At 46.0% G+C, this 16,537-nt stretch overlaps 1 long non-coding RNA gene across 5 annotated transcripts; it reads left to right on the top strand.

Annotated features, from left to right (window-relative positions):
• The first annotated feature begins 6,736 nt into the window (after positions 1-6,736).
• On the top strand, positions 6,737-15,900 carry LOC149917294 (uncharacterized). Of its 5 annotated transcripts, XR_016468387.1 has the most exons (5): positions 6,737-9,999; positions 10,122-10,157; positions 11,099-12,889; positions 13,840-13,930; positions 14,257-15,900. It is a non-coding gene; the product is annotated as an uncharacterized LOC149917294 (long non-coding RNA). The 5 variants fall into 5 exon arrangements; XR_016468386.1 differs by having other exon boundaries at positions 10,122-12,889; XR_016468385.1 differs by having other exon boundaries at positions 6,737-10,157.
• The last annotated feature ends 637 nt before the right edge of the window (positions 15,901-16,537 follow it).

The following is a 16,537-nucleotide window of genomic DNA, read 5'->3' as shown; positions in this document are numbered from 1 at the left end:
GGAGCGACTGCCGGAGCTCTGCGATCCGGGTGCTGAATGTTTGGTTTCCTGGAAAAGAAGGGAAAAATAGCAAAACGGGCAGCTCTTGTGCGGTCAGAACAACGCAGTGCCTTTCCGTGGTGAAGAGCTTTTCTTTTGCCTTCTGTTCCTGAGGATGAAGAACCGCCGTGTTCCCTCTTAAATAGTTTCACATGATTTGGTGGGTTCTGTTGAATGTTTATCCCGGCAACGCAAATAATTCCTGTTCCATAAGTACCCTCACAAACAATGCAATTTATTATCAGGTACATTATGTTGTCTTTCTATTTGATGTAAATGGTCTCTTAGAGTTAAAATTAGACAGAAGAGCCATTTGAGACTATTTTGTTCATCTCCAGCTGTTTTTTCAGGAGCGCATTAGTTTGAAGTATTTCATGGGCAAAATACCGAGTTGTTTTTCGGTGAGAAAAATGATCCACAAAGAGAAGCGTTGGTGCTTTTAGGGTGATGGAGGCTTCGTTTGATGCATGTGGTGAAATGGGGTGGTCCTGTCCTGCTGGGGTGCTGTGCTCATACCCTGCCCTGGGCAGCAGCGACCTCCTAGGATCCTGAGGACCGATGGGAACGGCTGTGGGAAGGTGACCGTGTCCCAGTTCCAGCTCCAGCAGTGCCTTTGGTGGAAGCTCACCCATCCTGTCCATGCTGTTCCTGCTGAGTGCCTTCAGCACTGGGTTTCCTTTGAGTAGCAGTGGGCCTTAAATATTTATCTGGCTTATTTTTAGCATGCTCAATCTAGCTATTTTTATAGCATGGAAGCGGTGCTATAAATCTGACTGGATTCCTCCCTCGCTTTGCATCGGCAATAGGAAGGCAAGGGTTTGTTTTACATCTGACCAGGGGCTCTTATTTATTATGTTAAATTTGCTGTGATTAATAAGCTATAGACTTTGTTTTTCAAGGTCCTGCATTTAAATAGGGCGGATCTGCTTATGGAAAGGAACACAGTACGGCCTAAGGAAACAAGGCCCAGCCATTCCCCATAAAGCCCTACAGATGCCTCCATCTCCAGCCCGTGCTATGCTCAGACCATGGCTCTTCACTCTGCAGGAAGGGCTGTCCTGCCCGTCTCTGCTGCAAGCACAGCCTCCTCTCAGAGGAGAGAAAATTAAGGACTGCATTCATGACTTGGCTGTAGAAAAACAAAGCCCTTTGAACTGAAGCTTCTGAGAGTATAATCTGAGTCTCTGTAAAAAAAAAAAATTTAAACCAGCATTTTTTAAAATCTGCTGTGACACCGTGGTGCAGGGCAGGGACAGCCAGGGCACCTGGTGATGGAGGGGGGACAGTCAGACTGTGCTTGGGCTCAGAAGCCATCACAGCAAACCAGGCATATGGAAATGCTCAGTCATGGCCTGAAGCAGTGATAGAGCACCTGGTGGGAAGGCAGGGCCAACTCAAGGAGTTCAGCTGCATGCAATGCAGCCGAGTGACTTCCCAAACCTCATTTAAGGGTTGGCAGTGGAGGTGAGGATCTCTCTTGTTGGAAGTCTTTGCCTACCTGAGGTCTTTTGAAGGTAAGCAGCTCTTTTCTTTCATTTCTGTATCTGTGGCTGTTACATTTGGGCTCGTTCTCATCTGCTGCAGCCAAAGTCTTTGCATTCCTGCTATTATCACAGTACTTCTCATCCCATTGTAGTGTTACACTAGGAAAGTGAAAACCTTCTAAACGCATCTGTTTCCCAAATATTGTTTTTTTCATTGTAGAATACAGCTTCATATGTAAATCCAAACAAGCATGTATATGCTGCACCTGTACTGATTGAAGGCTGTGATCCTGCTGGGAGATAACAAACCACTGATCAGATTTCTCTTCTCTCACTCCTGACGCTTTCTGTAGTGCTAGAAGGGGACCGTGGTCACACATAGCAATTGGTTGGTCCTAGGACAGCTGTGCACTTGCCCTGCAGCGCTGTGTAGGCATTAATTTCTTCCATAGAGAAAGGTCCCAAAGGCACAGGAAGATTCCAGGGCAGAAATTGTTACAACAAACACTTAAGAAGTATGTTTTTTTTTTAATGAAGTCTAGCACAAAGAACACAAAAAGCACGTTTACAGCTGGCTCTTTGCTTACAATAAAATGTATTCTCTTCCGAGGGACTCTAGCTCAATGTAGGACAAGCAGATGGTAGCACCGATGTGAGCAAGTGCACATTTATGCTGTATGGTGGGGAAAAGATGTTTTCTCTGAAAAGACGTGTGAAAAATAAACGAGGCTGGTGGCTGGAAATGCTAGAAAGTAGCGTGCAGTTGCAGGAGGTGGCTCCAAAGTGAGCGCTTTGGGCTCCTGGGCCACTAGCTTGTGTGCAGCTTAGCTTAGTAGTTACCAAAATCAATTGCTTTCTTTTGATAACAAGTGTTCTGCAGTAAATAGGTAGGTGATCCTTGCTCAGACTTCAGTTGCTGAATAACCACATCACAGAACCGAGCACTGCTATTGGCATCCCAGCTGGCAAGCCTGAACTGTATCTAAGGCTTCACTGGTGGTGAAGAGCCCTCACTGCTTAGAAAGGCAAGCACGGCCTCACAGGACCAGTTTTCTTGTTGCATCTGTCCTGCAGGGAAGTAGGTCTCACCCTTTATCATGAGCTTTAAAACATCCTTCCAAATCACTGTGATTGATTTAAAAACAGATCTTGAAAGCCTGGAAGTAAAGAAGAACTGACAGATAAAGTCAGTCTCCTGGGTCTGCTATTGAAATTCACAGGACGTGGTATGGTTTTGTAAGGAGGCCACGGGAACAATGTGTTGTTTATGGATAAGTACATGAGTGTCTCTGTCTCATCCTTTCAGATTTATATTCGTATTAAGCACTGTTGCTTGTTACTACGTTTATATAGTAGCCTGTTGTAATTGTTCTGGGATTTGACAAAGCTCTCTTGGAGAAATGAATTGCTAGCACTATTAAATAAATGTGAAAAGAATTACTCTCTTCCCAGCAGTTCTTTATTTCCTGAAATTAAATTTTATCCCTGATGCGCTCAACTACCTTCATGATTAATGCTTGTGTTGTCAGAGGAGATTGTCAAGCTCTTCTAGATTAAGGGAAGTTGTTAAGTTTCTGATAATGTTTTCCTGTCACTTTAGCAGTTGTTGGTGTACCCATTGCCCAAGCCAAGGACTTGTGACAAGGCAGGTGGAAGTTTGGGGGTAACTCCCCTTCACAGAGCCTGCCTGTAACCCAGTCCTTCATGTTAATGCCCTGAGCACGAGTAGAGCCATCTGTCAATGGCCTGTTCTTCTGTGGAGACCTGCCTGGGAGGTTGGTAGTCTATCTCAGCCAAAGTCTTACGGGCAGGAGTCAAGAGAATGACTTCTGTAGCTGTTGTGTTTGAAACAATTGTTTTAACCAAGAGGATGATGTCTAAGACAGGGAAATGTAAGCTACCCCAATGTCTAGAAGGCCCAGTAAGGAAAACTTTTCCTAATACTTCTGGGGACAACATAAAAGGCAGTGTGTGAGCATCCTTTACCATTTGACCCCATCAGTTTTTTACTATCTTGCTGCTTCCTCTTTTCTGTGCGTGCTCAGACTGGTCCAGCTCAGGCTGCCTGTTCTTAACACACCCATGATGGAGCATTTTCAAGCTATGTAATGCATCTTGCTCTCTCAGAGCCTGTCCGGTTTGGGTTGTTCAGCAGTTCTTTACACAACCTGGCTTTGCATACCGTCTGTCCTTCTTCAGCCCTGCAAGAAATACCCAAGTTTGGAATTCCTGTTACAGCAAAATGTGCCGCTTTGGCATTCCTTCCCTCCACACCCAGCACTGCTGGCTCCTTACAATTTCTCTTTGCTCCTCCATTTGCTCAGGGTGCTTTAATGGCTGGTGGATCTGAGGGAGGAAGAGTTTCTCTTTTATGTTCAAAATAAAATACCTGACATGTTTTATGACAGCAAACATGCATCTTCATATGCATGCATCTCCATACAAGCTATTAAATCTCTGCTCTTTTTTCAGTTTTTGACTGCTGGGCTTTTTCCTTCGTAAATATAAACATGGGAGGACTAGGAAATTGGGGGATTGGGTAAAGATACATGAGTGGCTTCGTGCGATAAATGGCTTTGTGTTGTATGTTACACACAGGGGCCTTGAGTACTTGTCCCTAAAACAAGGTGATGTCTGACAGGGCTCTCCCATGTGAGACACAGCACTGCGTGCATCAGCGTCTCGGTGGGGAGAGCCAGGATGCACAGTCATCCTGCCCCTGCTAGTCACTGCCGCTTCGCCGACACTTGAGGAATGCAGGATGTGCCTCAAATAGACCTTTACGAATATTCTTTGCTGCAGTCATTTCAGCCTTTCCTGGTATTGATATCAGCTCTCACTGACAACTGGGGATTTTAGTGCCTGTGACTGAGAAGAGTACAAATTGTGTTTTTTTTTTTTCTTTCATGCCAGCAGAAAAGGCAATCACAGAATCACAGAATGGGCTTGCTGTGCCAGCTCAGGTGAAAGGCTGAACAAGCCCGGGCTCCTGTTTCTGACAGCAGCCAGAAAAGCTTCAGGAAAGCACAGAACAACAGAACAAGCATAAAGTAATACTTTCCCCACTCCATCCTCCTTACAAAGCGAGTCTTTTCAGTTCTGGCAGTGTCCTGATGAGATAAAGAAGAATAACTTAATCCAGTGGCAAGGAAAGGAGGGAGGTGCTCCCTTCAAAGCTCCTCTAAGGCATGGACTCTGGACAATGCCAGGTCAGGTTAGGTCTATGTAAAATGATGGAAGCAAAGGAGTAACTCCTGGGGGGGGAGAGGGGATAGCTTTTCTGAGCTTTTAATTTTAAAAGCAACACAATCTGGAAGCAACAGCATTTGTTGCATCTTGCCAAACCTCAAGAGTTCCCAGGACCGGTCCTTCAAAGGAAGGTGTCCACAGACAGGTGTTTCTTGCCAGGTGGTCTGGACCTTTGGCAGTTCTTAGCTGTGAGCAAGCTTCCTTGGTACAGACATGCCACAGCGTTACTAAGCTTGCAAGTACCACTTTCTGCTTCAAAGAAGTACCAAACACACCAGAGGACCTTGCCGGTTCCATAAGCCGAATCAGCTGCAGCATAAGGAGGTCAGAAACAACTCAGACACACCTGGGAATACTCACGGAGTACTTGAGCCTAATCTCTGTTGCTTAAGGTGTCCAAAGGTCTGCAAACATTTGAACAATGTGTGTGAGCCAGACAGGTGTGGCTTCAGCAGCTTAGATGCCAAAAGAAACCCAGTAGGCCAGAATACCTTACCTCCTTCTTCGTGTGCTTGGGCCAGGATCACCTCAGAGATGGTCCTGTGCAGGAAGGAGACCACTGCGAGTGCCACAGCTCTACTGCTCCCTGCCCCAAGCACCCTGGGAACAGCATCTTCCAGCCTGTTTCTAACATGATCATGGACAGGCACGGGATGCTTGTAGAATGTTTGTTTCATAGGAAGGCAGGGTATAGCTGTTCTTGAAAACTGGATGCTTTTTTAAGTGCCGTTAAGAGACTGAAACTTGTGGTGCTCAGAATCATTGGCCATTGTTGTGTAGGCACAAATTTCTCCTCGGTTGGTTTGACTTCCCAGCTGGGCATTCAAGCTGAGTGTTACATCACTTTCTTATGCTATGAGTCATAGCTTTGAGAGGCCATGGCTGCATCTACTGAAAATGGAAGCCTGAAACATTTGCAGGAGAATAGAGGAAACCAAAATATTGTGAAGGGGCTAGCGATCACATACACAGACAGCAAAAGCACAGAGGCGGAGTTTCTTAGCTGCAGAGATAACATAGCCCAGGGCTCCTTCGGGATCTGTCTCTGGGAATCAGCAGGATCCAGGTGCATCATTTAGGGGGAAAAGCAGGAAGCAAGCTGAATCAAAAGCAATAATGCTAGAATCCATCACGGTATGTTCTAGCTGGCTCTCTTTTGCTATGGGAAAGCAAGGTTTAGAGATGCTGACACTAGCATACTCTTAATTCTGAGGTATTTTCTATAGCTATTTTTTGGTACCTGCTATCCTGTGGGCAAAGATAATAGCAATTACATTGGCTTGAGACAATGCTCCAGAGTTTCAGCAGGTGGAGGAAAAATAGCAAAACACGGGCTGAACACAATGGCATCCTGATGCAGCAGAGGGGTGGGACGTGGGGGGTTACCACACTCCATTTATTCAAAGAATAATTAACCATTAAGCTTTGAACTCTTACTTATGTGGCTAAGGCGCAGTAAAGGGTGCTGAGGAACAGAGGTGAGCACCAAGCCAGCTCCACCACTCAGGCTGTGGCTGGTTGATCCAGGGAACATGTTTTCAGTGGGCATGTGAGCCAGCAGCTCTGCTTCTGTGGGCCTGCTTGTGAAAAGGAGTTCCTCCCTCGTGGGAAATACAGGTGAGATTCTAATTGTTTTGGTGGTTTTGATGCAGAGCCTTCTGAAAATGCAGATGAAGAGCAGTGGTGTTGTAAATACCGTGCTGTTATTACTGTTAGTAGCATGTTTTCTGTATTACTAACAGCCCGTGCAAACCTTGCATGATGCTCTGCTGAAGTGATGCCCCTGGACAGAGATCCTTGCTCCGGCAGCGCTGCAATACACCGTGCTTTCCACTGCAAAGGCAGCATTCTGTACTTGCTCTGCACTGGAATTTTTAGGAAAGAACATCTTTTGTTCTTGGCTTAAACAATTCATCTTCCATGGGAGATGTGTGCTTTGAGTGAATTAGTAGCAGAACATCAGACTAGAACCAGGTCTTCTAATTAATTGGCTTCAGAAGTGTGGTTATTATCACTAACTACGTTTTTTGAACAGCTTGTGAACTGCAGGGAAGTTGAATAATACTTGAGCAAAGAAATTATTCCACATTTAAGACTAAGGCTTTTACAACTGGTCCCTTGTAGTGTCACATCCTGAAATAGGACTTCCCAGCATGGTATGGGGCTGGTGTGCCCATGTGCAAGAACCTCCTTGGCTGCTGGTACTGCATGTAGTTATTCCAAGTGTGAGCTCTGCATCTGAAAGGAGATGGTGGTGGTAAACACCAAGCGACCCTCATTCTGACAGCCTTCAGTAGAAGGCAAGGACCAGCAGTTGTGCTAGGACACGTTCTGATCTTGACAGGCTTAGATTTTTCTTCTCATCTCAAGTAAGGATGACTTTCAGTTTGATTTTCCGCCATGCTGTGCTGCACAACAGTTTCCCAAAGCAGTGATTCCTGATGGGTGAGGTGTGAGCTGTGCATACTGCAGCTGGGATCTGGAGAAAATAAGCTGCAAAATTGACACGGGCTCCGTTCTCTTGAGCCTGTCACATTGACACAAAGGGTTGAAGATGACCGGAGCACTCTGAAAGAGGTATGAGAGCTTGTTAGGCTTGCTGCCTGGTGCTGAGGAAAGGCAGAATGGGCATGGTTGTAATGCCAGGATAGGGAGAGGGAGGTGAGGCAGTGCAGTGCCAGTGAGGACAAGATGTAAGCAAGCAGGACTCGAGGAGTCTTGGTTTGGCTGCCAGTCCTCCCAAGTGAGGCTTGCCTACAAATTTGGTGGCCAGGAGCTGTGAGTTCTTCCTTAAAGCTAGTATATTTCATGCAACAGAAACTCCATTAACTCCTTTAGTGAGAGTTGTTCGCACTAATCCTGGCTGTTTCATTGGGTTTATCATGGCTATTGGGAGCGTAAATGTGTTTACAGATTTGTTGTGAAAGCATTTTGGTCTGTTTTTCACATAGCAAGTCAACTTCCATGCGGTGCAATTATGTTCAAGATGTTCCCTGTAGCACTGGAATAATGTCAGATTACATTGTGTGTGCATTTTGTTCTTCAAAAGGATTTCAGCTGAGGCACAATACACCGTGTCGGAAGAAGGGGATCTTGGGCATGCTACGCTCAAAACAAGAAACTCTGTTGAATCTTGTCTTGTCACAAAGCAATGCTTGTCTCTGTCTGCTGAAATGTGAAGCTTGTTCCCCATTAGCTTCCCTCCCGCTCCCTCTAACCCTGCCAGCACAAAGTCCATCCATCCGCAGGTTTCCCTGCTTGTTGTGCAGCCTGCTGCTACCTTTTAGCGCTGGAAGTTGGCCACAAACAGCGAGGCGTTTCAGAGGGGAGAGCCTAGGGAGGAAAAAAAGATGACTTGCATTCCGTTTGCAAAGTTTCTTAGTTTTAGTTCAGTTTGTCATTCGGCACAGCTCGGCCTACAGGCTTCCCATGTGTTTGATGCAGTTTTGCTCAGCAAGGAATCTTCAAAAGCCAAAGAGCGTGATTTCTTAATAACGTGATGGGGAGCAGGTACAGCAGGTGGCTGGGACAGGGCTCCTGTGGACGTCTGAGCATCTGCATCAACTGCCTGTGCTCTTCCTGGGACAAAGAACTGTACTGTGCCTATCAGTGAAGGGGACTTTTTGGTACTGGAGCCCCAATTAGACATCAGGGGTCTGTCGCACAGCATCACCCCAGGGATGAAGTGGCCTCTAATGCTCACTGTTGAACTGCTGTGGGCTGTTTTTTCACTTAGGTAACAACGCAATTTCCTGTCTCATGACAGTTCAGATATTAAAGGTCACATCTGCCTAATACTTTCAGTCTTAGCTATGACAAGCTTTCCCAGCGCTTCTAAAGCAGATGGTTGTGGTATGTTTCCCCTCTGAACAATATTCAGAAAGCAGAGTTTGTTCTGTAACTCTTTATTATTATTGTTGCTACTACTTGTAAGTCTTGTACCGGGGTTACTCAGAACAGCAGCACAACAATTCTGCCCAAGGAAAGACAGGTCAGGATCTTTAGGTGCCAGCACCGCAAGCCTGCAGCCTACTATTCTGCATCTCAGAAGCAGATTTTTCTTGTTCCAAGTTGCACCAAAGAACAATTTCCAGGGACAGCTCTTTCCTCTGTCCTGCTGTCTGTCCTTACGATGTCTCGCTGCCCATGAGGATGCTGCAGTCCTCGGCTGAAGCTGGCAATGCAGTTAACTGTGCAGGTGTTTGCAAACTAGAAAGCTGTATGCTGCTGTTCCAGGGAGCACGAGAGATAAGGGAGCTCGAGAGGGTGGTGCTCGAGAGATAAGGGAGCAGGAGAAAGGACACACACAGATTGAGGTTAAGTAGGAAAGAAATCCTATATGGTGATTGCTTGCTAGAAATAAATGCAAGAGAGCTCTGGCAGTTGAGTTTTTTGTGGCTCCATGCAGATATACACAGCAGCTGAGAATCTGTCCCTGGAAGCTGTGAGGAGCAGTATGACTGTGGCCATGTATGCAAGCTTCAGGTAATCTTTATAATTGGTTAGTCAAAAAAGTTTGAAGCTTTGTATAAATATATGAGAATATCCCCAAGACAGTGGGAACCTTTGTGCTCATGCTTAACCAGGTGATGTCTGCCAGGTTTTCTGAAGTACTTTTCAGTACAAAATCACCTTTAACAAGCACATCTTTGTGTGCTCTATGGAAGCCCAGAGCCCAGGCCATTTTACAGAACTCCAGTTTTTGCTGTGCTTCAACACAGTTAAAAGCCTGAAAGCTGAGCCGTTTTAAAGCATCCCATAAGACCCTTGAGTCATGCAAAATCCTATCATATTTCTCCCTCCGGTTGAAAAGTTATGAATGGTAAAATGCTATTAAATCATAGATAAAGAATACTGAGTGATGGGTTAGTAAAAATAATTTTAAAAACTCCTTGTTTTCATCTAGATCTTATTTCCCTGGGTGTGAATTCAACAGGTAAGACTGAAATATCACAGCTTACCCTGAAAAGGAGCAGCGTGCAGCTGGATCCCTTGGAGAGTCGCTATTCCTTTTCTTGGTTTCCTTACTGCTCCAGGCAAATTACAATTTTAATACTTCTCCTTTATCTAGCACAGCTAATTTCCCCACCCTATACCAGCTCAACTTCTCTGGCAGGAATGTTGGGGATGGCAGACCTGTGCTTTCATCTGCTCCCAAGCCTCCTGCTGACAAAACTGCACCTCTGTGATTCCACTCAACTGGCTTTTGGCCCAGCTGCCCAGCCAGGTAGGCAGAGTTGGGGGCAATGTGGTGTCCTCTGTATGCTTGCATCTACCAGTGCTGCTCCGCCAGCTGCTGACCCAGTACCATGAGGATACCTACATCCCTCTGGCTATTTTTGTTTCTAGAATAAAGCTACCTGGAACTGTTGCTTGGTTCAGGAGGTAAGTGCTGCACTGCCCTTCCATTCTATTTTTTCAAATTTACTTCTTATTACAGTGTTAATCATTGGATCATTGGGATCCCTCTCTTTTTAGTTTCTTTTCCCTGAATCGCGGCAGTCAGACTTCCCAGACCTTGCTTTGTTTAACCTGAGATAAATTTCACATGTTTTAACCTGATGAACTAGTTCTTGCCAGTGCTGTAAGTAGGTCTGGCTGTAGGAAAGGCTTCTGGAGTGAGCAAAAATTGCTCATATTCAGCTAAATATTCTGAAAACAGAAAAGCATGTAGAGGAAGTGAACCTAGCAGCTATCCGTGTATTACTCAAACATGACCACATGCATTCTGCTTTTGTTTCTAAGCAGAAAGGTTGTGCGTACATCTTACTTCAACACTTGTATGTGACCTTTCCCACTGATGTCAGGCTTGTGCAGAGGAGAGCAAGCCACAGGCCTGTCACAGAGCCCCGTGTCTCATCTGTTTGTCCCAGCCACCAGGTGCTTTCTGATGGACATGCAGAGATCAAATAAATGAAATCCCACTTTACTACAGAAAGAGAGACCTGTCGCCATGGTGCTGGGCTCAGAGAGCTGCAGAGCAAAAGCTTCGCCAAGCTGTACGGCTGAACTGTTCCCTTCTTTGTCGCCCATTAAAAAAATCTAAATGGAAGATGAGAAGCTGCCTGCTTTAGGCTCATATATGAAAAATTATAGGTACCTGTACTAGCAAGGGACTTTCTGAAAGATGAGTAAATAGTTGGGCCTCTTCAGGGAATCTGTGGCAAGCAGGTCATTCAAAAATAACTTATGGAGGCTATGGGAAGTGGGTGAAATGAAGTAACAAACAGCTTCTGAAAAAAAACAGCCGAGGAAAGGGAGTGTTTCATCTGATATCACAAACTGTTAGTTTTCATTCTGATCCTGTTGTTTTCTTCTTTATATAGCTCACAGAGCGCCCTTAAGTTGTCTCCAAAGGATATTAATTTTCCACTGGCATCAGAAAGGCTGAAATGATACTTGCAACGAGGGTAAGTGACTCCCTTGAGGTTTTGGCACCCACAGCTCTGGACTAACTGGAAACACAGGCAATTAATAAATCAGAAAATCAGTGCCTCTCGGCCCTCATTGCTCCAGGGAAGCCAACAGAAGTTTTGTCAGTAGGACCAGAACAAGACCACAGAGTGTGCCCCACAAAGGACGTGCATGTGGAAGAGCTCAGCTGTCTGTCTGTAGTGAATGCCAGCTCTTAGAAGTTCTGATCAAGGTTTGAAGTAGACTGAAGCAGAAAACACTGAACAAGAACTGGGATCCACCACAAACAGGGAGGTGGCTTCAGCCACTATGGGAGAACTGCCGCAGCCACGTGGTGATGCTGAGTGAAGCCTACCAGCAATCAGAAAACACACTGGTTCTTGCTCTTGGGGATGTAAGGCCATCTCAGTTGGTAATGTCTAAGGCATCAAAACTTAATCCTTGGGAAGCCTGCGTGGTAACTGGTAATGAAGACCATAACAGCCACAGTCTGCGGTATGCTGTAATCTACACAAAATCTACCCGATTCCAACTCATCTGGAAGCAAAAACATAACTAAGATTGTTGGGAGAGGGACTGAAAGCCATATGCTAAAAGCCAGCCTGTTTCCCAGGGTCCTCTTCAAGTTTTCATGCTGGTTGAAAGTAGATCATAAGGGCTGTGGCACTTGTCACCATTACTTCACCCTCCTTTTTTTGTGTGTGTGCAGAGAACCATTTGCAATGTGAAATAATGCTAGACATCGCCAAAAAAAGCCAACCAAACACCCTGGGTATGCTACTTGGATGAAAGAGATTCTTAGAAGATGGACTCAGGGGGCAAAAGAATAATACTAACAAATCTGTGTATATACACACACCCCTACACACGCTTGTATCTCAGTTGTAGAGTTCTCTTCCTCACCATCGATTACTAACTCGCTGTTTTCTTTCCAGAAAGAAAAAGTCCTTGACAGAATTTAAGCGATGAGTAATGACTCTGCTTTCTTCCATTCCAGCTGCGACACAGGCACATACATGAGTCCCTGGCCCTGCAAATTTGAACATTTTAACCTTTTCTTGTATCCTGTGCCTGTCCCGTCACCTACTGTTGTTGTGGTTAGTGCACTCTTTAGCCAGGTCTACTCCTCTCCGTAGCTAGGGCAACTGTATTTACAGGAAGCAAGAAAATACACTTATAAACAGCAGCATGCGTCTGGGGATAATGTCAGCACTTCAACCAGAGTCTTGCTATTCCCTTGGCGTTATCATTGCTGGATCCTCTGCCCTTCCTTACACGTGGGCTTGAGGAGGTGGTTGTTTTGGCTGGAATTAGAGAGGCACAGGTGGTATCACCAGCTGTAAAATGGAGGAGGCACTTCCTGATTATGACCACTGCCTACACATAAATCACTGCCAAGAGAGGAGCTGGGAAGCATAGAAGCCTTCTCCTTACTTGGAAAGAGGGCCTTAAGTGTAGTCAGAATTCCCCTTTTCTGTGTTTTTTTTTTCACCTATAGGTTTCAGGGTACTTTGCGGGCTCTTGGCTTCCCAAAATGCTGTGACATGGAAAACCCTCAGCTAAGTTTGACAGATGGATAAACCAAGGCAATGAGTACTTAAGCATCTAACGCTTGGGCACTCAAATCCTCATAAAGGCACCAGGAGCTCAGGAGGCACACATGCAGGAGGCATTTGAGAGCCAGGACTACAGCAAAGATTCAGGTATTTGCTCAACCACAGCGAAATGTCATCCCCTTCAAGTGGTGAATGAGCCCTTGATCTCTGTGAGGTCAAGATTTTTGCCTTCTGGCTTTACATGTTTGTGGTGAGAGACCTGTCCAAAGCTGCAGAGAGTGTCTGCAGGAAACTTGAGGTGTTGAGTCTCCTCAACCAATTTGTTGGGGTGACCATTCAGCCCCCTGCTGTCTCATGGTCTTGCTTCTGGGGTATTTCTTCCCTTTTAACCCAAAGCGTCTTAAATGTGGGTCCACTGAATGTACAGATGGAGAGCAGGGAGTGAGGGAGAGGTGTTGCAGAATCAACCCACCAACGTGTGCTGCTCACCCACGCACATGGGGAGAGGGAAAGATTAAAAGATTAAAGTTACAAGCTGAAAACCGCCCCAGGCTACCGCTGAGATCTGAGTGACTGCCTGTGAAGCCAAACTCCCACTCCGGAGGTGCTGCGCCACGCTCGCTGTCACTCACTCCGCACTCGCTTTCTCCTGCCATCCCTTCCTGCCACTGGCTTTGCTATTTTTGCAGGCTGAAAAATTAAGTAATCGTCTGGTTTGGCCACGAGGGAGGGCCTACAGCAACTCCTGGTTGTCATTGCGGGGCTCCCAGGCGTAGCCTTCTACTCCATCGTTGCACTCCTGTACTTCTAGACCTTGAAGACTCCTCCATCAGCCTTTTGCTTTGCCTCATTTGCCCGTATCACGGCCGGGTTGGGTTTGGATATGGCTCAGGACTGGTGTGGGAGGGACAGCAATTTGCAGCAGTCAGAGTTTCGGTAATGAAGTGGGGAAGTTTGTAAGGTCGTCAGTGCTTTCTCGCCCCTACAGAGATGTGTGAATCAAGGCTTACTCTACCAAGCTTACAATTAAATATGCCCACAGTTTTATACTCCTTCCTGCCATGTTTAGATTTTCTCACTTTCTTTTCTTTCATTAGAACTGGACCCAGATTGTGGCTTTATGGCTGAAGTAGAGTGAAACTAAGGTCTGGGAGCTCCAAAAGAGTTATTAGTGCTGTGCTTGTGTTGGTAGGTATGATGCAAAATGAAACAAGGTTGTTTTTATTTGACTGTAGCAGTTAATCTGAGCCAAAACATCGATATCATTTAATTCTTGGAGTATTGAGCTCTAAAAGTCATTTTTCTCCAATTTGCCTTCTGTTATTGTACTTGAGTTTGGGGGTACTTTTTGTCAGAAACAGGCTGTTTCAAAGAAAAAAAAAAAAAGATTTGGCTCTGCTATTTTGAAAATGTTGAAATGGTATATTTTGACATCTCAGAAGTTCTTCCTCCTCCCTGTGCTTTTCAGATGAAGGTATTCCTCAGACACAGGCTGAACTTGTCAATGTGTTCAGTTCCCTTAGGGTTCCATGTTTAATCTGGTCTCCCAGCTATCAGCTATGCTGCCCGGCTGTGCCATTGTGTGGAGGTGACAAAAGAGCACCGGGACCTTCTCACTCCTGCAAGAAATGGTGCTCATTGCACATGAGATGATGGGACAGCCTACTCCTAGCTTGGCTTTCCTGCTGAGGACAGTGGGAACCCTGCAGATCAGGACACGTTCGAGTGATTTGTACCTGCCCTTAGATACCAGCATTTCTTCTGGCGTGACTGGTTTCTCTCATCTGCTGCCAATGGTCTTGTCAGGGCAAACGTGCTGAGCTGATGGGATGCCCTGGTAGGGGCAGCTGTGAGTGGAGCTTTACAACCCTGCTGCCAGAATTCATAAGAAATTGGATGCTGGCCTATAAAACAGGAATGCAACTACTGATGTTAAGGAGTCAGATAGTTTCCCTTTCTGCCCCAAGGAGAAACAGACTGTATGAAGATGTACGAGGACTTGGCTATATGAACATAAATTTACGTGCAGTTAATGGAAATGGCTTCTGTCCGCCTTCCTGCTTCTGCCAGCCAGAGCCCTCGGCACGGTGCAGGCAGCTCACACGTGCATCAACATCAGCACCCAGCTGGGACAGAGCTTCACCATCTGCGTGCTCACAGCCCCTCCAGCAGCTTTGCCCAGCCCTCTGCCTGCAGGAGCTCTGACTGCTTGGGCCTGTGCCTCAGAGAGGGTCAGCAGCAAGCTCTGTGCTTCCCAAGGGATGCGCAGTTCTCGGTAAGCATCTGACTGTAACAGGCACGGCTAAAATACCCCATTGGGCACAATTCAATGCAGTCAATTCGTTCCCGTTCTGATGACGACTCAATGAGAAATGTTTGCAAAGTCTTTATGCACCACATGCTTGCACAGGTCTTGGTCTGTGATGAACCTGTACCTTCCAACAAATTACAATTGGTGTGCTATTTTATTTACATAGGATTCATCTAGTTCAAATGACTAGACGAAATCCTTTCATCTTCAGGGCACAGGAGGTCAGAGTATGATGATTTTATACAGCTGCTCCAGGCCATAAAATCTGTTCATTTGACAATCAATAGAAAGATATCACTCGCAATGCTGATGAGGTAATTTCCTCCTCCAGTCAGCCCTGACCCTGTCTTCCTGGTTCACACTCTCCTGGCAAGGTGAAAACTCCTCAAGTTCTGCTCTGCTCCATCCTGCCCCCGCTGACGCCCGCACACCCTTCCATTTCTTAGTTCCCACCCCAGCTTTCTTCTGCCTCCACTGCCCATGATCTCAGCTGTCATATATTAAAACTCCTTTTACTTTGAAGCTACTCTCTGATTTACATGCTCCAAGCATGCAGGTTCTTTTCCTGAACTCTTATTCTAACCGTGCACTCAATAAAGTGGTGCCAAAGAAACGCATCCTGCTCTATACTTGTTCTTCGCTGCATTGCACAACTTCATATATGTAGTGTATAGGAGACAAAGGACCTTCTGGGGCATGGTCTGTGACAAGTCACCTGCCCAGCAAGCCCACTGTGCTGGATGCTATGAATAGTTATTGTGCTTAAGAATGATCCTTGCCTTTCCTCTGGCACTCCGTCAGCAGATCGGGAACTGCTTCAGTGAGGAAGTTGAGTCAATCCTGATTTCCAAATGGAAACATGAAGAAGGTGAAGCAACCTACATGGTGTCAGCCTGCTGGCACAGCAGAGTCAGGAACTGTGTGCAGCCACCTCTGGGCCTGGCCTTGCGCTCCAGCCACAACACCTTGCCCAACAATATATCAAAAAAGAAGTGCTTATGCAATGCATTTTTGCCTTCTTTGTTAAGAGTAAACAATTTGAGGGTTTTCCTCCCAGGCATTCATGGCATCCTTGAGAAATGTGTTTCAACATGCACTTTCCCTAATGCTGTGTGTGTGTTACGACCCAGCCTGCAGCTGTGACCTGCTAGAAGGAAACAGCCTGTGATGAGCTGTGGTGGCAGTGCCAGCCCTGTGCTGTGCTCTGCAGCTCTTATGGTGGCAATCGGAGCTGGAGGGACCAACCAAGGAACTGTGCTGCGTGGAGCTCTTTGGGGAGCTGTACCAGCTGCTGTGTTGGCAGCCTTGTAATTGCCTCTGGATCTGCCTTGCCATCTTGTCTCCTTCTATGTAATCGCTTGCTGCCGATTTTCTTCATTCTGTAGAACTCGTATCTTGCTCAGATTCCTCCTCAATCTGGGAGTCAGAGGAAATAGAGAACCCATCGGCTGCGTGCTTCTTCTGTATATTATGAAAGTGTCCCT

The sequence above is a fragment of the Phasianus colchicus genome, chromosome 7 (genome assembly GCF_987193195.1).
Source record: "Phasianus colchicus chromosome 7, bPhaCol1.hap1.1, whole genome shotgun sequence".
NCBI classification, from domain to species: Eukaryota; Metazoa; Chordata; class Aves; order Galliformes; family Phasianidae; genus Phasianus; species Phasianus colchicus.
This window is presented reverse-complemented; position numbering and strand designations above follow the sequence as displayed.